The sequence below is a fragment of the Apteryx mantelli genome, chromosome 9 (genome assembly GCF_036417845.1).
Source record: "Apteryx mantelli isolate bAptMan1 chromosome 9, bAptMan1.hap1, whole genome shotgun sequence".
Lineage (NCBI taxonomy): Eukaryota > Metazoa > Chordata > Aves > Apterygiformes > Apterygidae > Apteryx > Apteryx mantelli.
In genome coordinates, this window is record NC_089986.1 from 19,417,315 (window position 1) to 19,438,720 (window position 21,406).

The window sequence follows — 21,406 nt, forward strand, 5'->3', positions numbered from 1 at the left end:
TGGTCATATTGTGATTTAATGTAATAATATAACCTAAATTAATCTGGATTGTCACATGATGATTGTTGTAAGTTTTGTTTTGTCTCTAGTTATTAAGAATGAAAAATCTCTGTAACCACCTTCTGAAATTCACAAAAAGTTAATCTTCTGTATCTTTGGAAAAAGCAAAGAAGGTACAGGGACAAAGAGACTTGTTTCCTGCATATGTATATGATGCAAGGTGTTACCTTCTATGGCAGTAACACAGAATATGTGGATCGGCTACCATTTCTTTGGACAGTGCTTTCTCACTGAGATGGATTTGACGTAGAACTAAATGAATTCAAGTAAACTCATACTGCTTTTTACTTTTTATTGTTCTGTGATCGTGTTGTACCAAACCTAAGTTGTTGATTAGATGAAAGGGATAATACATGTGCCGAAGACTTAATGCATAAGTGAGTGTGGAAGTCATGGTAAAGCAGAAGCACTTTGCACTGAGTTCTGTGCTTACCTCAAAATGTCTTAGTTGATTCAGTCTAACAATGAAAGTGAAATTATTAACACTAATGAGATTCTGTAAAATCAGAGAGATTAAAGTGGATTAAATAGAATTGCCTTTGGCTAATTTTAGCTGTTGCCCTCTTAAGAGTTTACTACACTTATCTCTCTAAAAAGAGAGTGGGTAGTATGTTTGTTTCTGCATATTGTTATGAGGTTTTAGTGCCTGGAATCTGTGATTAATGACCTTTTAAAAAACTTAGTAAACTGTAAAACTTGCTGGCATCATACTTTCTGTGAACCGTTGTGTCTAGGGCACTGGTTTTAATTCTTTTTCTAATATAAGAGGTAATATTGTCACAGCAATTAATATTTTATTAACTAACACGAAGAGGCTTACAGTGTCATAGATTTTGGATTTTTTAATAAAATACTGAGTAATAACTTTTTCAAGGGAAACTTTTAAACAAATGAACATCAGTTCTAACTATTGTGTCTGCAGTTGAAGTATGGGCATTGGTTAACTATGAAACGTTAATCTGGTTTTGAAATGTGACTATAAAAAACTTCCTGCTCTCTAGTTAATTAAAGAGATAATATAAAAATGATGATATATCCACATTTGAGAAGGTTTTGCTAGTTTTATCCAGATAGGAAATGAATAAATATTGTACAAATACATTAACTTTTGGCTTGTGCTATTGTTCAGACACCTAACGGTTTAAAGTCCTACAAAGAAAAGTAAAACAGTCATGTATGATGGTTAAAATATTTGGATTCAGTGATAATAGATATAAGGGTTTTTAACCCTTAAGGTCTAAATCAGGGTGGTCATCCAGATATATTTAGACAGAGTGTTTTCAACTTACTGCTGAGGATGTTGCTGAGCGGTTAGACCCAGAGAAGCGAATACCAGGAGGAAAAAAGAACAAAAATCATTATGCTTAAATACTGTAATCATGAAAGGCAAGTTTGCATTTTGGAATTTGGACTTCTTTGGGAAATCCACCTCCCCAGAAATAGAGAATTACTTTCATGATACTTCTTGTACTGAAGGCAACATTTCTCTGATTCTGCTGTGATGCACTGAGGCGTAGAATGAAGGGAAATGTTCTAAATGTGCCTACAAGCCAAATGGGCACAGTGAAGTGCATAATGTAGAATGATTGATAACACAGTCACAGTCGGAAATTGCCCAGAGATTTTCTTACTGAAGTTCTTACTGTAACTGCTTTTGATACACTTGATGATGCTAGTGTTGAAGTGCGAAAAGTGGCAAAGAATAAAACTGTCATATCACAAGCACATGAGATACTTCTAAAAATCCAGAGCTTTCCTATAACCAAGTAAAATATTTGACTTGGATTTAAACCAGTTCCACGATCCTATGTTATAGCTGCTTTAGTAACTAATTATTTAACAAAAGAAAAAGAAATAACAAGGTGTCTTACTCTATCTACCATGTATATTATGCATGTCTCTGTGTGTATATATATGATATTGCAGTTTGAATATACTTTGTTTTGTAAACTCAGGATTATTTTATTATGCATTGTTTGTTTTCATATCATGGGACATTGCTCTCATTAAACTGCATATCTTTTCATGGTTGTGAATTATTTCCCTCTTCCCTTTACCATGCTTCTAATCTGGATAAAAGAGAAGTAAAATTAATGTGTTGAAAAATCTTTAAAATCTTAAAATTTGTTATGAGCAAAGAAACTGCACATATTCCTTATGAAATTGTATAAAAATTATAGCAAATCCAACTGCCCGTGTGCAGGAATTTGAGACTGGCAAATTCTCACCTTTATGCTGAGAGAATTTGGTGAAATAAATTGAAACAAGCAAAAATGAATAACAAATGATTTTGAAGTTATGCTGACATACTCCCTTAATTTTTACTTTTTACTTTAAAAAGAAATCTTTAACCTTTATTCCTAATGACTTAATACATGTGAAATCCAGTAAAATTATTTTTCTTGATCTGGAAAATGTTTATCTTCTGTATTCCTCTTAAAGTTATATATTATGTGCAAAAATTGATCTATGTTAGTGCCTTATAAAATAATTTTAGTGACATAAGGGTCAAAATCACAGGAAGTGAAAAATTTCATGACAGACTTGTCTTTTGCTTAAAAATACAAAATTTGAACTTGGATAATTTCATTATATTTATTAGATGCAATGCTAGTGTTAATTTCTTAGACTTTATCTTGTGAAGAAATGTTCATTTATCAACTTTCTTTTAATATTGTCAGACATGCTTTTTTTTTTTTAGCTGTTGCTTTTGCTTTTTACCTCTTTCTCCATTGCTTGATAACTTTCCTCACTCTTTTAGTTTAGTGCTTTTTAATATGCTTTTGGTTATGTTTTAAAATCTTATTTTATAGCTGTTATCAGTAATCAAAACTAGAAAACAAGTACTGTCTCCTAGTTGATGCACGCAGGTTGGAACCAGCATGCTGACTTGTCTGCAGTTCTCTTGCTGTGTAGTTTCTGATTAGTCAAATATACAGTGATGGCAATACCTGCCACTTACTTCTGAGAATGATTTGGTAGCCACTGATGTAATAGCCTTTATAAAATTAGGATTGAAGTAATTATTTTATTAGCAAAAATGTCTGTTTGGTCTTGGGAAGAATTTGTTGTGTTCACTCTAATGGCTAGATTTCTGCATCTACAGTGGAAAATATTTTTTGTATGTAATTGTGTAAAAACTTGTATAAAATGGGATTTAAAATGATGTCCTTGGAATTTAAACAATCAAGGAAGGAGCTGATATAAAAACTGATATAGATGGACAGTAAAGCATATTTCTGATTTTTATTCTTATAATGTCCTTTTGGTCATTCAACTACATTATTTTAATGTCTTCATTTTTTTTAAATTGTTCCAAAGCATCCTCAGATAATATGTGTGTATGTGTGTGTATATATATTTTTAAATCTGATTCAGAAGTTCAGAGTCTACTTCTAAGCTAGGAAAAATAGCTTCACAACCTGCTATTGCTGCTAAAATTTACTTGACCTAAACTTCTTGCTGTTTTATCTGCACTCAGATACTGCGGATTTACATACTTCCTTTAGGAAGTTCTATTTTGCACTAACTTTTTCCCTGAATTTCAGCCTATTTGTTTTTCTTAATTCTCTCCTATTTTTTTTGTACTTCTGTATACCAAGTGAATTTATTTTTGTCCTTGGTCACCTCATTGGAACACTTACGCACTATAATATTATGATTTCCATTCTTTAGCTCTGTGCCACCTGCCTCTTCCTCATGTGCTGGGTTTTTTGTTTCTTCTTCTTTGAATTCATTCCTGTTCTCAATAGCTTTCTGATAATGTGCTGCTGAATGCAGAAATTCAGACTTAGCACACTGCTACACAGAGAAGGATTATTGTTTCTTGACTCAGTGGTCTAATACTTCTGAGTAAGCAATACAGCATTTCTTTGGCCAGGTTATTTCATTTTGCACTGGACAGTGCTGGCTACATGGACATCCTTGAACTACTAACTCACCTTCATGTCAGTATCTAGATGAATTCTTCAGGAGTTCCTGTTTTCTCTTAAGTGCTGGCATCGCCACTGAAAGGCCTCTATGTAATTCTTGAATTCCAAAGGAGTTCTCTAGTATATTTAAAATACTATTTTTTCCATTCTTTATTCTTTAATGAAGGATATATTAGGTTTTATGTGGTCATTGTGATTCAAGTGTTTTGTTATGTGACATTTGCTCTTTTGGCTTTAGTAATAGATTGTACAGTTAGCAGATGCCCCAGAGGCTTGTTGTTTTGAGTATTTGGATTTAGTTTAGCTTGAGCTCCATGGGTGCCATGCCATTTCCTGCTGGCTAACTCTTGCAATGCTTTGAAGGTGCAGAGTTGAAGTATTTATATTGACACACAGTATGTATGAGAAGAGGCTGCAAGAGCTGAGTTTGTTTTCCCTGGAGAAGAGGGGGCTAAGGAGGGAACTAGTTAGTGTCTTCAACTACCTAATGGGTGGTTGTAGAGAAGATGAAACTGGATTCTTCCCAGATGTAGTCAGTGAAAGGATGAAAGATGATAAACACGAGCTATAGTAGGGGAAGTTTTGGTTAGATGTAAGGGGGAAATTCCTCACTATGAGGATGATTAAACACTAGAACAGGTACTCAGAAAGGTTGTGGGATCTCCAACCTCAGAGATTCAGGACTTGACTGGCCAATGCCCAGAGCAGCTGGGCTTAGTGTTAACCCTGCTTTGCGTGAGGGGTGGGACCAGAGGACTTCCTAAGGTCCTTTCCAACCTAAAACACTCTATGAATCTATCTTGTGATTCTGTATATGTACATACATGTGTATATTTTTTTCCCTAGATTTCGCATTTGCCTGTTGCTCTTTTCCTATTCTTTCTTCCCTTTCTTGGATATCCCTCTAAACTGTTTCCATATTGTTATATGTATATGAGTTATATGCAGTCTAAATTGCACCTTGAAACCGACAAACTCATGTGCAGTGCTTGTAGTTTTATGATGGCAATGTTTTTATTAGATAAAACATCAGAAAAATTTTTAATATTAATTTCCATCCGCTTTGTTTACAGCAACTTGTGTCACAAACCAGTATGCTCACATTTCATAATCATGGTTGAGTTTTTTTCTTAAAGTAACAATTATGTGACTGATACAGATATTATTTGTTATCTGTGAGTTCTTGTGAGCTGAAAGTGGACCTCTGTCCAGATGACTCATGAATGTTGATATCTCTGATTGCAGTGGAACTGATGTTCTGCGATGTGGCTATGTATCAAATATGGAGAACATCAGCACAGAATAAATGAATGTGAAAACAGTTTATTTTAGTTGTTATAATATCCATTTCTTGTAAGTATAGTAGAAGTATGTTTCTGGTCAGAAATTTGAGTTTTTCAGATTAGCATTTTCCCTTGAAGCATATCATGTGAAAATTTGTGAGCAAGAGAACTGTAATATGGCATTTTCCAAAGCTATGAATAAAGAATTGTGCTATGATTTTTGCCATGGGATCTAACTGAACTGTCCAAACTTCTGTAGAATGAAACTGAAATAACTTAATAACCCAAAGTTTCTCAATTATATAAGTGGTTGTTATTTGGCTATTATTATTCGCACACAAACCCTTGTGAACCTTTGAAGTCTGTGTTTCAACCTGTTCAAATACTCTCTTTAAATCTATCCAAAATACTACTTTTTGAAGGATGGTCAGGTCATTACATAGCATAAATTATTTGGTTTTCAAAAATTCCATGGTATAAGTAGAAGTTTTAAGCATTAGTTTGATTTATTTCTTGTGATTAAAGATTGTAGGAAACAGATCAGATGTGAAGTAATATAATAGAAGAATACATGCTATATTAAGATGCTTCAACTTTTCATATGCCATATTTCATTGCATTTTTTATGTGCTTTGATCTGAGAGAATTACTTTGCAATGGTATCTCTCTTTAAAAGCAAACTTTTTTTTTACTTTCCTTTGAAATACTTAATACCTAACTGTATATTGTTATTTGTGCATCTGTAGCTGTGGAAAGCCTCTTTAATGAAGGAGATTCCCAATGTATTAGGAGAAAAAGGTGGTCACCTCAGCCCACATGAATACAAGATAAGAAAAAATGGGATGTGGACAGGAGGAAAAAAAACAAAGAATATTGCTCAAAATAGTGGCATTGTATGACTTCATTCAGTATTACAGGAGGCAGAAATGTTCCTCTGTTTGATGGCTGTCATAGACTCTTCCACATACTGCCCTTCTGAGCACAAGTAGCAGTTTAAGAATAATAAATTCGTAGGTGGCATTTAGCAGGTTTTCAGTTTGATTATGTAATGGGGAGATCATATATCTAAGATGATGATGCAAGAGATTCCATTTTAATAGGCAGACATGGGACTGCTGAAAATAGTGTCCACTTAACCCTAAACAGAATTAAATTAGTCTTAATTGTCATGGAACTTTTTTTTTTTTTAACATTTTCTGTCATTGCTCAGTGTATTCTTGTTACATGCCAAGTCCCTCATTTATTCCTAGTAACTCTTTTGGCTTTGATACATTTGTGTTCCAATTATTCCCACATATTATTAATTACATGAAAAAAATACCCTTTTATCAATATTCATTTTCTGTCTTTCAATTTAATTGAATTTCCCTGATGTATTTTTTTTTCTTTTTAAAAAGTGAGTTATTCCGTTCTTCCCTCCTTCTGTTTATAACAAGTATTTTTTTTCTGCAGTGTCCTTTTTGAGATGAATAGACTAAATAAATAATACTATTCGTGGTGGATGCTGGTTAATCTAAATATAGGCCTGTTTTGTGTTTTGCTGAATCCCATTCTGTATGCATACTGATAGGTTACCAGTTCTTTTGATGACAACTGTGCGTTAGAAGAAAGTCTTCAATAAAGTCTGCAGTGGTGCCTATGATTACTTTTTTATTTTTAGTTGATATAGGTGAACTGAGCGCAGTAACCTCCCTGGAGATGTCTGTTTGTGGAGCAGTGGTCCCAAAATGAAAGTATCCTTATTTAAAATGCATCTATGTCAGTTGAAAGCACTGCATTTGGCAAGAGTATGGTTAAGTTCTTTAAAGATTTCTTAGTGGCATTTAGGTCAAGATCTGAAGGTAAAAGTAATTTTGTATGTGCATTCTACATTGTAGAGTATCTATTATTAAGAGGCTTAAATTGGTTCTCTGCTTTTTAGACAGAAAGATAGTTTTGTTACCCTTTTTTTCTGTACAGTTTTGTCAACTTGTATTATACAAGAATAATGTAAACTTTGGAATAAATACCTTCTGGTAGAAAACTTGTAACTTGTCAATATGAGCTACCCTAATCATAAATAACTGTATTATTAGGAAAAAGACCTTAAAGTGCAATACATTATTTGCAGTCTTCCAACTTTTTTTTAAACAGTGGAAATGCGCATCAAGATATACATTAGGAGAAACAATGTTTCCTTGATAAGAAAATTCTTTATTTTAATTTGTTCTATTTCTTAAATATAATCGCCTGTATAGAAGTCCTCTAGCATTCAGAAGCTGATTTGAGTGCCACATATGTAATCTGTCTGAGTTCAGCAATACATGTGACTATATTGTTTTTCAACCTTGCCTTGGTTCATTATACAATTACACAGGGTGTTGTAAGTGTAATAATTATACTGAAGAATGTAGTATTATATTTGGATGTAAACCTTACTAAATAGTTGTAAACTCCACAGAGACACATCCTGTAGGGAGTATCACGACAAGGAATCAGGGCTTGGTGGTTGGACTTTTTACTGCCTTGCTGAGTCACGCTGGGCAAATCTACCTTCTTCTTACTTGGATTTCTCATCTATAAATTGAGATAATCCTTGATGCTCAAAAGGTTAATTTGTGTCTACAAAAGCTTTAAGAATGTTGAGTGAAAAGCACTTTATAAGGAAGCATCATATTAATTGTATTGAAATGCCAGATTCTGAATTACATGTCAATGGCATGTCAGAATATACTTAAATTTTAAGGAAAAGAGCCTCCTTATTAAAAATTTTTCAACCATTTAGACTGTTTCTTTGACTGACAAAGTATTTAGGCTAGCAGTCTGTTGATTAATTTAGTTTTGTAATGTTCTTTCCCACTGGAAGCAGGGGTGATGGATCAATGATCAATTTTTTTAAAGAATTCTGTAGCAAAGATGTGCTTGTGACTAAGGTGTTCACGAATAAGGCAGTGAGAGTATTCAATTTGACTGTGAAAGTAAGGTTGTTCTGTGAGTTAAGGTCACTGAATGCTAATGATCTGAGGGATTTTGTTGTATTTGATGTATTGGTTACAACAGCAACCAAATTGCCAGTTTGATAAGATTTCTGAGCAACTCAAGGACCAGTAGCTGTAAAAAGAGTAACAAGATACGATTCCTTCTGTTACTATGAGCCTCATTTTCAGTCCAGGTTGCTACTATGTGGTCCTTTGTACTGAAAAATTAGAAGGACCTAATAAAGCTGAAGTTTTTTGTTGACAAATGCACAAGAGAAGGAATCATTTGAGCTAGCCATGCATATTCTAAACAAATGGTGATTATTTGGGAGAAAGGCCCATGTGTTCAATGGCAGCATGTTGAATAATCCTCCTCACCGTGCATGAGTGCTCAACAAAGAATAGTTTAAAGATGTGCAGATAATGTTGCCAGAGAACAGAAGCCTTTTTAAAATGCTGTACTCTTCTATGAATGAATAGTACTTGATCCCTTGAAATCAAATTCAGGTAACTTTACTTAAAAGAGAGAGAGAACAGTAATAGATAGGACCCAGAGAAAGGCAGCAGAAGTGGTTGGATGTGGAAGGATTTGAATAACCAGGGAGAAGCAACTGTTCTTGTTTATACAGAGACGGATGAGAAGAGTCTGCATAAAGGTAATCTTGTGGCAAGGCCTATGTTTTTACAAAAACAGGAATGAGACAGTTAAATTCTCCAGGGCATCAGCTAGTCATCACTAATGTAACTAAGGAAAATCTATGGGCAATTTTCTGTAATTTTCCAGACTGAGTGTGTTTCTCTGATCTCCCTTTGACGTATTTGATAGTGGCCTTTGTCAATAAGGACAGCAGCTATTATCATGAACCATTATGGCAATTCTTAGGTTTCTTATTCAGCCCTAATGACTTATGTTTTAAGCTCAGCAAATCTTTCAAACTTCATGTACATTTTATGTGTTGGTTTTTTTTTGTTGTTGTTTAAAGGTTTTATCAGATGTATGGCAGGGTCTTCTACTGAAGAAATATTATACTTAGGCAAATTACTAAATACCTGTTATCAGAATTAAATTTATAGCAAACCAAAATATATGGCTTAGGTTTCCATACAGACTTACCATTCTATAAACAATCATGAGTTATTAATATACATGTACTTCTCTTGTAATACCTTTTCAGGCAGATTTAAATGACAATTAATAAACAAAAGGAGGTAAAGCTGGCCATGTAGAAGTCTAATCATTTACGAGTTGGTTGCCCTCTGCATTGAGAATCTTAATTCCACTTTATGTTTGCAAGACAGTTGTTTTCTGTCATTGCGTTTATTGTCATTGTGGAACATCAAGGTCATGTTCTTCTGTGTGGGGACCTGAGGAACTTTGTCATTTGAGTGTCCCTTTGAATTTCAATGGGATGAGTTACATGAGGATTACTGACATAGGTGGGGTTAGTAGGACCAGATCCTTGATTATTCATTTTTAAGGCTGCCACATACTATATGATGATGGCATATGTGACAAATGAAGAAAATGGTGTTGAGTCCTCTGGGAAATTAACATGTTTAATTGAAGAAAGGACAAATTAATACTTAATTTACCTAACTGTAATAGGACTGTAATGTTAAAACTTAGCTGACTATTGCCTCTTAAAAGTAATGGAAAGGTACTGGATTAATGTTATAAAAACACTTGATAATCTTTCTGAGGGTGCAGGGGGACATGACTTTTACTGAGTGTGCTTAAAAACAAGCCGTTTTAAAGGATTGCTTGAGGCTCCATTATGATATATTTCACATGCAAGAGACTCAGAGTCATTCCATTTATTTCTTTTACAAACCAAGAAAGTTTAGAACTAGTTATTTCATTTAAGCTTGGGTTTCTTGGAACTCCTAAAATGTACCAAGGAACTTTTTTAAGGTGAATAAATGCTGGAGCAAGGTCAGCTGTATTACTTGCTTCTAATTTTTATGAATTACTTGATAGAACATAAAAATCAACATACCCTTCCCCCTGTCAAATGGCTGCCCATTGCAACACCAGATTTTAACTGCTTTTGCAGGCAAGCAAGAAAGGACAGATAATTAACAGTTACAGTGATTCTGCCTTATCACAAAGGCCTGCTCAAGAACTGGGTGATAGATTTATCAATTATGGATATACCCTGTGATTATTAAGTCTTCTTATCAGCACCATGTAGAAAACTCAGGTGTGATCCAAAACCTGACTGTGTTTGATTTAGGAATATAAAGTATTTTCTGTTAATGCGACATATTAGTGAGTGATTTATCCATATCTTATGTTTATATGAGATAATCCATTGAAGTGCACTAAAGAATGACAGCTGTGCTAATAAAGCTTATTGTGTAAGTGACATAGAAAACACAGAGAGCATCAACTTAGTTGATTTCTGCATGATATATGCTTTTTGCTTTGTAGTCAGGACTGCAGCAGTGTCCAGCTTGGGATTTCTAGTTCTGAAGACTTTTTTTTTTTTTTCCAAAATATACTTGTATCCAGTTCTATATTCTCATTTTTTCCTCAACTCCTTGCTTTGGGTATGAAAGCAAACCCCACCTGCAGTTGGGGCCTTTACTGCAAGCAGCTGGTGAGCCCTGAGAGCTGCTAGCTGACAGAAGCTCCTAAAAGTTCCTCGGTATTCAGCAAGGCAGTTCTGTGCAGCCCTGAGAGCTTCAAGTTATCCTGGGAGTCTTAGGCTCACAGAAGAGAACTGAAAAGCTATGAGAGCAGGGTCATGGCTCAGGGCTTCAAGGTGCTGTGTTCCCAGATCTTTGAGCTGAGCACTGGTGCTGCAGTAGGGAGGCTGCTTCACCAGCCAAGGCATGTTTCCATCAGAAACAGATCTGTGACTTGGCCTCCTCAAATCAGAGAGGTCAGCACAAAACTCTCTCTATATAATGAACTGGCATTTTCTAATAAAATTACTTTCTGTTCAAAAGTTTCTGACCAACTGTAATGAGCATGTTAAAGTGGTGTCTATTGGGGAAAAGTTCTCTGGTATTTATTTAAATGTTAATATTGGCATTGTCTAATCCAATCTTGGAGATAATTCTGAAACTTAGAGTATCAGTTGTTGGTCTTCCCAGTTTATTTTTCTCTAGCTTTTTGAAATATCATGGATGAGAGATGTTTGTGTTGTTCGAAGGTATTGTTGTGAAGGTGCTGTGTAGAAAAACTTCAGTATGTGGATGCATAAAAGCAAGATTGCAAAGATCTAAAGTGTAAATTGCTAACTACATTATCATGTTCATGCAGTTACCCTATGATAAATAAAGTTGGTTTGAGATGGCTTATTTGTGTTTACTGTGTAATACAACTGCGTAAGTATGTGCAGATAGGTAGGTATCAGAGCAGATGATGTTCTGCAGGTTTCTCTCCTGTTTTATTCTGTACTAACTTGCTTGTGTGCCTGTATGTTTAGGGAAATAAATGTCAATGAAACTAATTGTTAAGATAGATCTGGAAATGCTGCCAGTTCTTTTTGACAGTGCTGAGATGCAGGTTTAGTAGTAAACTTTTTTTTTAATTTAGTCACCTTTTCTGTACTATCTCTACATCTGAAGCATCTTTCTCTTTCATTGTATCAAATTCTTTTCTGTCCTGTAAATCTTAAACCATCTTAATCCAGCTGGCTTTCAGTTACTGATCTCTGCTCTTTCTTTTTTATTTTGGTTTTCGCTGCCCAGTATACTAACAAAAAGTTGTCACATGCAGAAGATGCTCATAGAGCTTGTATCCCTTACCTCAGGAGAATTTGCTTTCTTTCTTCCTAAAGCCAATAGTGTCAACCTCAGAGGAAACAAAAGTTGCGTAGGGATGTTTCAGTGCAGAAACTGATTTGGTTACATTTACTGCATTGTGGGATGAGTTGCATAATACCAGTCATTCATGATCCATTTAGACCTCACGTAATAAGTGGGCTAAAGAAGAGTATAGCGTATGGAGCTGTTCAAGTGTTTTAAGACATGAAATACAGGCAGCCTCAGGAAGAAGGGACAAAGTTAGACTTTATGGATTGAGTATAAAGCTTGCATAACAGATGAGCTGAAATATTTGCTATAGATATCTGTAATAGAATGAGGAAATCAATACATTCCTGCTTAATCACAAAGCACTTGTGGCCATGTTTTAGAATTTAGCAGTTAAATGGGCTTTGATTTAACATACAAAATATACTCTGAGCAAGGGAAGAGTCATTGCTGTGGTTGCTAGTTTGGAAATAGAGAACTGGCCTGGCATCCTAGTCTCTCATCCCCATGTACAAAACAGCAGTGCCACCACCTGAAACACCAGCTGAACCACTAGGCTGCTCTTGTCTTAGACCTTATTAGTGTTTGGAATCATTCTGAAGTTATTAGACATGTGAGTAAATAAAGGCAACAAATGACCATTAGAAGGCAATATAGTATCTTAATAGACCACCTCAAATAACTTCTAAGTATATTTTCATAGTTTTGTCCTACCTTTATGAGGATGGCATTTGTTTAATGCCTGGTTTGCAAAAGTCTGCTAAGATTTCCACTCCCCCCCTCCCCCCCCCGTAGTTGCAAGAATGTAATTTCTGTGTCTTCTGTTGATTTCTATTTACTCTGTGTATGGATTACATAAATAAAGTTAACTTCTAAACATCATTTTTATTTTCCTTTTAGACACAAAGAATTCAGTGGCTGAAAAAGCATGATAGCTTCTTTTCTTGCTTGAACTGCACTTTTAATGGCATTGTGGAATTTTCATTTCAGTACTGACAGTTCTTTAGGTATAAGTAAAAAGGTAGTTGGTTTATATTTTCTGTGTCTAAGCCAGGTGAATTCACATAATGTATCTCAGAAAATTTGACTGTTGGCCCTTTCTTCAGCACCTTCTTGTATTTCAGTTCCTATGTAAATGCATTAATGATGCTGCATACTGTTTCAGGTGTTCCTTTATCTTTCTTGCTCTAATGGATATAAAAAGATTACGAATTTCCATATTTCTATTCTGTTGTGTACTGTTATTAAAGTAGACTTAGCAACCGAAATTATTTTTACAGCTGTCTGTATGGATATCTAAATTTTACTTCCTTGTAAAACATTCTTGTCCTATAATAAAGGAGCAGACAGACATTTAGACATCTTCCATAGGATTGCAGAAGTGTCTCTCCTGCTATTAACTGGATGTTATGAAGAGTAAAAATCATTTAAAATAATAGTTTTGGCATTAAGGTATAAGTACACAAGAAATAGATTTGTGACTGACAAGATGTCACGTATTGAGAATGTAGTTCAGGTAGAGATCCTACCTTAGGCTGTGATCTAAGTATTTATTTGCTCATTTATTCGTTCAGTAGGCCATTTGGATATTCTTAAATTATTTCCCTTCAGGATTAGGAAAAGGCAGAATCAGTTGAGGTTACAGGTCATTAGTGTAAGTACAAAGAACTAACTTTCCAGACATCATGTCAGATATAAAGTGTAAGATCATCTTAACAGTTTCACTTGATTTAGAAAAATAAATAGCTAATTTTCATTACTGTTGACTTTCTAAACACAATAATTATATTTCATTACACTTTCCTTTTTTTTTTCTTCTTTAGCAACTGTGATTCGCCTTCTATGGGGAATGATAGAGGACTAACTAGAGTGATCCAGTTAGTTTTTGTGTACTCCTGTTAAAGAAATCTTGAAATTCTCATAGGTATTGCTCAGTAGTAGTAATTATAGGCATGACTAACATTGCTAAAAATATTTACCAACTTTTCAGTTCTGAAGAGTATAGTAAAACTTGTTAAGCACTGGACGGGTTTAGTAATTTTCCTTATCTTTGACTGACTTCTTAACTGTCCGATTTAAAGTAATACTGTTACTTAAGAATGGCTTTTACTTGAAGAGCTGGAATCTAGATCTTCCTTCCACTTTGTCCAATAACTAACATAGAAGTTGCACACTTCTCAGTAAGGTCATAGTGCATGGTTATCTGCATCAATTGGAAATGGATTGCATCCATTTTTATAGTCCAGATTAAATGAGATGATTTTTCAGGATTTTTTTTTTAATGTAGCCTGCAAAGTTTTTCCAGAGTTTATTGTGTATCGTTCATTACTGCTAGTAACTTTCATTTTTGTCAGTCAGACTGAGTTTATGAGGGACTAAGGTCTGTAATGAATTGTCAAGTTACAGCTTGGTAATTGTTTTACTTTTTCTGTTTCAGTACTTCTGGAACAAGTAGATGGCTCCTATCACTCAGGTAGCTGAGGAGAATGGCTTACACAGGAGAGTGGAAATTGCACCTGCAATTCCTATTGCAGCATCATTTTGAACAAATGTTTGCTTTCAATATTTTACGTTAAAGTAAAATGCTTTGTAGAAAATTAGATGACAGAAGTACTGCAGGGCAATTCAGTTTCTTGCTCAGTTCTAACAAACTAGATAACGCAGCAACTTCACAGAATCACAGAATGGTTGAGGTTGGAAGGGACCTCTGGAGATCATCTAGTCCAACCCCCCTGCTCAAGCAGGGTCACCTAGAGCACATTGCACAGGATTGCATCCAGGCGGCTTTTGAATATCTCCAGAGAAGGAGACTCCACAACCTCTCTGGGCAACCTGTTCCAGTGCTCTGTCACCCTCACAGTGAAAAAGTTTTTCCTCATGTTCAGATGGAAGCGTCTGTGTTTCAGTTTGTGCCCGTTGCCTCGCGTCCTGTCACTCGGCACCACTGAAAAGAGTCTGGCTCCATCCTCTCGACACCCTCCCTTCAGATACTTGTACACGTTGATAAGATCTCCTCTCAGCCTTCTCTTCTCCAAGCTAAACAGGCCCAGCTCTCTCAGTCTTTCCTCGTAAGGGAGATGCTGCAGTCCCCTAATCATCTTTGTAGCCCTTTGCTGGACTTGCTCCAGTAGTGCCACATCCCTCTTGTACTGGGGAGCCCAGAACTGGACGCAGTACTCCAGATGTGGCCTCACCAGGGCTGAGTAGAGGGGGAGAATCACCTCCCTCGACCTGCTGGCAACACTCTTCCTGATGCACCCCAGGATACCATTGGCCTTCTTGGCCACAAGGGCACATTGCTGCCTCATGCTTAACTTGGTGTCCACCAGCACTCCCAGGTCCTTCTCTGCAGAGCTGCTTTCCAGCAGGTCAACCCCCAACCTGTACTGGTGCCGGGGGTTATTCCTCCCCAGGTGCAGGACCCTGCACTTGCCTTTGTTGAACTTCATGAGGTTCCTCTCTGCCCACCTCTCCAGCCTCTCCAGGTCTCTCTGAATGGCAGCACAGCCCTCTGGTGTATCGGCCACTCCTTCCAGTTTTGTATCATCAGCAAACTTGCTGAGGGTGCACTCTGTGCCTTCATCCAGGTCATTGATGAAGAAGTTGAACAAGACTGGACCCAGTACTGACCCCTGGGGGACACCGCTAGCTACAGGCCTCCAACTAGACTCTGTGCCACTGATCACAACCCTCTGAGCTCTGCCATTCAGCCAGTTCTCAATCCACCTCACTGTCCACTCATCTAACCCACACTTCCTGAGCTTGTCTATGAGGATGTTATGGGAGACAGTGTCAAAAGCCTTGCTGAAGTCTAGGTAGACAACATCCACTGCTCTCCCATCATCTACCCAGCCAGTCATTCCATCATAGAAGGCTATCGGATTGGTTAGGCATGATTTCCCCTTGGTGAAGCCATGCTGACTACTCCTGATCACCTTCTTTTCCTCCACATGCTTGGAGATGGCCTCCGGGATGAGCTGCTCCATCACCTTTCCAGGGATGCAGGTGAGGCTGACTGGCCTGTAGTTCCCTGGGTCCTCCTTCTTGCCCTTTTTGAAGACTGGGGTAACATTGGCTTTCTTCCAGTCCTCAGGCACCTCTCCTGTTCTCCATGACCTTTCAAAGATGACAGAGAGTGGCTTAGCAATGACATCCGCCAGCTCACTCAGCACTCGTGGGTGCATCCCATCAGGGCCCATGGATTTGTGGGTGTCAAGTTTGCTTAAATGATCTCTAACCCACTCCTCCTCCACCAAGGGAAAGTCTTCCTTTCTCCAGACTTTCTCTCTTGCCTCCAGGGTCTGGGGTTCCTGAGGGCTGGCCTGAGCAGTAAAGACTGAAGCAAAGGCGGCATTCAGTAACTCTGCCTTCTCTGTATCCTTCGTCACCAGGGCACCCACCCCATTCAGCAAAGGGCCCACATTTTCCCTACTCTTCCTCTTGCTACTGATGTATTTGAAGAAGCCCTTCTTGCTGTCTTTGACATCTCTCGCCAGATTTAATTCCAAACGGGCCTTAGCCTTCCTTGTCGCATCCCCGCATACTCTGACAACGTTCCTATATTCCTCCCAAGTGGCCTGTCCCCCTTTCCACTTTCTGTATACTTCCTTCTTCTGGTTGAGTTTTGCCAGGAGCTCCTTGCTCATCCATGCAGGTCTCCTGCCTCCTTTGCTTGACTTCCTACTCATAGGGATGCACCGCTCTTGAGCCTGGAGGAAGTGATGTTTGAATATTAACCAGCTCTCTTGAACGCCCTTTCCTTCTAGGGCCCTAACCCATGGGATTCCTCCAAGTAGGTCCCTGAAGAGGCCAAAGTTTGCTCTCCTGAAGTCCAGGGTTGCGATCCTACTTGGTGCCCTGCTGCCTCCTCACAGGATCCTGAACTCCACCATCTCATGGTCACTGCAGCCAAGGCAGCCCCCGACCTTCACATCTTCCACCAGTCCTTTGTTTGTTAGTACGAGGTCCAGCAGCACACCTCTCCTTGTTGGCTCCTCCACCACCTGTGTCAAGAAGTTGTCACCAATGCTCTGCAGGAACCTCCAGGACTGTTTGTGCCTAGCTGTGTTGTCTTTCCAGCAGATATCAGGGTGGTTGAAGTCCCCCATGAGAACCAGGGCCTGGGATCGTGAGGCTACTTCCAGCTGTCTGTAGAAGGCCTCATCGACTTCCTCTTCCTGATCAGGTGGCCTGTAGTAAACACCCACAACAGTGTCACCCATGCTAGCCTGCCCTTTGATACTTACCCATAAGCTCTCGACTCGCTCTTCATCCACCCCTAGGCACAGCTCAATACATTCCAGTTGCTCTCTCACATAAAGAGCAACTCCACCACCTCGCTTTCCTGGCCTGTCTTTCCTAAAAAGCATGTAGCCATCCATGACAGCACTCCAGTCATGCGAGCTATCCCACCATGTCTCTGTAATGGCAATGAGATCATGGCCCTGTGACCGCACACACATCTCTAGTTCTTCCTGTTTGTTCCCCAAGCTGCGTGCATTGGTGTACAGGCATTTCAGGGAGGTGATCAAGCATGCAGGTTTCCCAGGAGGGGTAAAAGAGGGTCCTCCATAGCCACATCCCATGCGCACTTCCCTGGCTGCATTCACCTGTTGGAAGCATCCTGACTTGAGCAGTCTTTTGCCAACTACCCTGTCACTATAACTCTCCCCTTCCCCCATCTTTCCTAGTTTAAAGCCCTCCTTACCAGGTTGGCTAACCTGTTGGCAAAGACACATGTGCCCCGCCTTGTGAGGTGGATCCCATCTCTCGCCATCAGTTGTCGATCTTCAAACAGGGTCCCATGGTCGTAGAAACCAAAACCCTGTTCCTTCTTTTTATGCTAGGATAACTCTGTGCACCTTGGCAGTGGGAGTAAAAGCTGAGATTCAAGTACTGTATACTGTTTGGAGTAGATTTTGAATAATCTGTTGAAGCTGTGCAACAATAATTATTTAAAGTGTTGCTGGGCGGAAGTTACTTTTAGTGATACATTTGAGCTTAAAAATTGTACTAGACACCCATCATTAATATGTGTATATAAAAACACTAAAAATGGTAAGCCTACTATAGTTTAATTTTCTAATAGTGGATAGTGCTTGACATTCTTAAGGAAGCTTTTTTTCTCAGTAACAATTCATTATATCCAGATATTTCAGGTACTTTGAAATGACTTGTCTTCAGCTGTGCACTTCAGATGCCTTGCTCAGAAATCTTAAGTCATTTGTTGTGCTGTTCCATATAGATGTGGTAAGCACAGTTTGTCCTATCTGCCCTTGTATTTTATGCTTTCACTGTGTGTTGCTATAGGATGAGTTCTTATTCCCACTTCCATGTGACCAAAAAGCAAAAGTTGTTATATGACTCAGGATCAGATGAATGAGGAAAGAAAAAAAATAACAAGCATCTGTTTTACAGACACATTTAAACTCATGATTAAAGACTCCTTCCATTCCCTCCAGCTGATTCTGTATTGTTATCTATAGCCTGCAACAGTGGTCAATGTCTGCAACTTCGCATTATTGGATAATTCATATAAAGTAGTTCTGGTTGCAAAGAATTAATACACGTAAGAGGAAGCCCTTTCCCCCATCCCCTTTTTTTCTTCCTGGCCTCCTACTTGATCTGCTAACATTGTCATTTTGATCTAAAGGTTTAGAAGCTTGATATTGCAAGGCTTGGCTTTTAATCTGGCCCAGAAAATTTCTCAAAATTTTCTTCAACATGAAAAGTTTTTGTATCCGTATAATGTGGAAAAAATGTACTCACACTTTGCTTTGCAAGCCTCCTGTTAGTATGAGGAAGAACCCAGATCTTCAGCCCACAAAATGGGCTCTGTAATTTTAATTTTAAATATAGTCTGAACTTAGATGTGCAGTCTAACAATCTGGTGACCTTTTAGAGCACATAGAGGCACTCTTCAGAGCTGATAAGTACTGTAGTTTCTTTCCCCTGTCTGATACTAATTTACTTTCATTATAGTCTATTTCAGATTTATTCCAAAAGTTTTTTAGTACATGACTTAGCAGTCTGGTGGCTTTTGCTCATGTGTTTACTTGTGGCAACGTAAGGTCTTCATTTGGTTCCCGTCTTTCTTTTTCCTTTTCCTTTGGCTTTACCTTGTCAGAGGATGCTATTCTAGCGGATAGTTCATCTGGTTTGTCTTAGTTTCTGCAGAATGGTTTTGTGTTCCTGCAAATGTACCCCTGTGTAGACAATGAACTTCTGGAATGGTAATAGTAATATAGTAATAGTTAAAGTAATAGCAATAGTTAAAACTCTCCTCATTATTGCTTGTAGTATTATAGTGAAACATTTTCCCTATGTAATGACAACCACATCAAATGCACGTTTTCTTTCAGATTCTTTTGTAGGTTTTTATTTGTGCACTTGTAACAATACAAAGGGTCTGCTTTCTAATACAGGTTGATCTGCTTAACCTCCTCCTTTCCTCTTACATGTTTAGAGGGAAGGGAAGTGTATAAAAAAGGGCATAGGATAATGCTGAAGTTGAGTTGGGAAAGCTTTGGGAAAAAAAAATCTTACTTCTCATAATAGTTTACTTTCTGTTAGCTTAGATATTGGGGAGATGGCATCCCCCCATGGAAGAAAACCCCAGGGTACTGATGAGGGTCCTATGGAGTCACCTGCATGTGTGTCTGTGGAGCCAAGCTTTATTTGGGATGGCTGATGCTGATCAGGAGCTAATGAAACTTCCAACTCCCTGCCAATTCCATGTGCAATTACTCTTGTCTTAGGCATGTGGTGCTGAGGCACTGCGGCCAGCTAGTAACGCAGCGTCATGCCAGAATTCACCCTGCTGAGCCAGCTCCAATGACTTCCCCATCCATAGTGTGGTTAATTTACAATGTGAAAAATTTGCTAGTGCCTGAAAGTTGAATGTAGTTATAAAATCATCCATGTGAAGTACCTCTTATTTCACATAGAGATGAGCCTCTTCTAATCCTCTGTCTAGGAGATTTCACAGAATGCTCCTTACTATTGCAGTAACCTACAGATGCAGAAATCTTTTTGTTCATCATTCTCTAGCTGCCAGGAACACTCAGTGTAGAGTTTGATGTACTTTCAGCTTTTACCAAGTTGATTGCCTAGGAATTGCAGAAGTCATTTTAATGTCAGAAGATCACCTGTAGTTATTTTCTGGACTCAGATGAAGTCAAGACATTTTTCTTGGAAGTTGAGTTTTTGCAAATAATACATGGAAATTTTGGGAATAAACTCATCACATTTGAGGAATACATGTTTGTGTCTGTTGTTCATTCTTGGGCCCTGGATCTTATACCATCATTGCCTTCTGTGACTTGGTCTGCTACTTGAGAATGAGTCTTTTCCAGGAGCATCTCTTAGAGATCATGTGTGCATAGTCTGAAAAGGAGCAAGTCTTGGTGTACTGACTGCTCCATCAGCTTCACTGTTGGAAGATCAGAGACAGAGCATTCATAGAAAAGGTAGATTTTGTTCGATTGTCTGTTCCTCTGCTCTTAACTTATTGCAGGTAGCTGGGTTGGCTGAAGTGTTTTGGAGCTCAAGTAGTTTGAATGAGCTGTAAAAGCTCTCTCTGAGCTATACAAAATGCATCTTAGCATTTCTTTATTAATTAGTAAATAGGAATTGCCTTAACATTTCTTTTATTTATTTATTTATTTTTAAAGCAAAATTTAGGAATCAGAATATACATATATTAACTAATTAGACAAGTAACTTTGTTTAGGTATAATGGATCTGCCTTGATAGAAAAAAGTTTTGAACTTGCTATAATAGCTGTAATAATCAAAAAGTGTTCTTAATGGTTACCAGGCAGTGCACATTATTTCTTCTTTAGGAAAACAGCTAAAACAAGATTCAAATACACTTTTAAAATTATGTTTTCATAATTGTAGAGTTTTGCAGCTGGTGTCTTTGGTTTAGAATATCTGTACACCAGTCAGCGTATCCTGGTAATGTGTTTAGGACAAATCTGCCAGGACTTCCTACTTCAGTTTCCATGTCAGTTCTTTGTTGGACTATTAAGGAGACCAGTAAAAGTGTCCATTAATAACAGTTTTGAGGCTGATGCCTGCACAGACATTTAGGTGTCTGTCAGACCAAGGCATGTGAGATAGACATGAGTCACAGAGCTACCCTCACATTTCAATAACTTTAGGTGTCTGGGAGATTGTGCTAAAATATGTCCTACTAATTAAAGGACTGTGTCTCTTTAAAACTGACCTAAGAAATTAAGGGTTCATTCTGAATGTGGATGTCTAATTATTTATAAGTACTTCTCTTTATCTGGCTTCTAAAATTTAAATAAAAGTATTAAATAAAACTGTTGCTGCATTACAGTGAAAAGCTTTGAATGAAAATCGCTTAATTTATCTTGAATCATAATTAAAAACTCTGTTCTTTAGAA

The 21,406-nt window shown here is 37.6% G+C and overlaps 1 protein-coding gene across 1 annotated transcript in view; it reads left to right on the forward strand.

The window, feature by feature from the left end:
• Positions 1–21,406, forward strand: part of DNER (delta/notch like EGF repeat containing) — a 147,331-nt gene that overhangs the window by 1,295 nt on the left and 124,630 nt on the right. The gene's annotated exons all lie outside the window — the stretch shown is intronic.